At 47.4% G+C, this 234-nt stretch overlaps 1 protein-coding gene across 1 annotated transcript in view; it reads right to left on the bottom strand.

The window, feature by feature from the left end:
* Positions 1–234, bottom strand: part of PPAPDC1B (phosphatidic acid phosphatase type 2 domain containing 1B) — a 4,927-nt gene that overhangs the window by 3,207 nt on the left and 1,486 nt on the right. The window lies entirely within an intron of this gene.

Consider the following 234-nt stretch of genomic DNA (forward strand, 5'->3'; position numbering starts at 1 on the left):
CGCGCGCCGCGTGCCTGACCCAGAGTCCCGTTCCCCCCCCCCAGCCCGCCCTCCCGCTCCCCGAGACGCAACGGACTCACGGCATCACTGTAACATTCAGAACGATTTATTGAAGTCAACCTCAAGCAAAAATTTCAGATCAGTGGAATGTCATTAAAAACCTTTCCAAAGGAATTCTCACGGAAAAGCCAAAAAAAAAAAAAAACCAACAAAAAAACAAAAATGAAAAAACCC

Source organism: Acanthisitta chloris, unplaced genomic scaffold (genome assembly GCF_000695815.1).
Source record: "Acanthisitta chloris isolate BGI_N310 unplaced genomic scaffold, ASM69581v1 scaffold37194, whole genome shotgun sequence".
Taxonomy (NCBI): Eukaryota; Metazoa; Chordata; class Aves; order Passeriformes; family Acanthisittidae; genus Acanthisitta; species Acanthisitta chloris.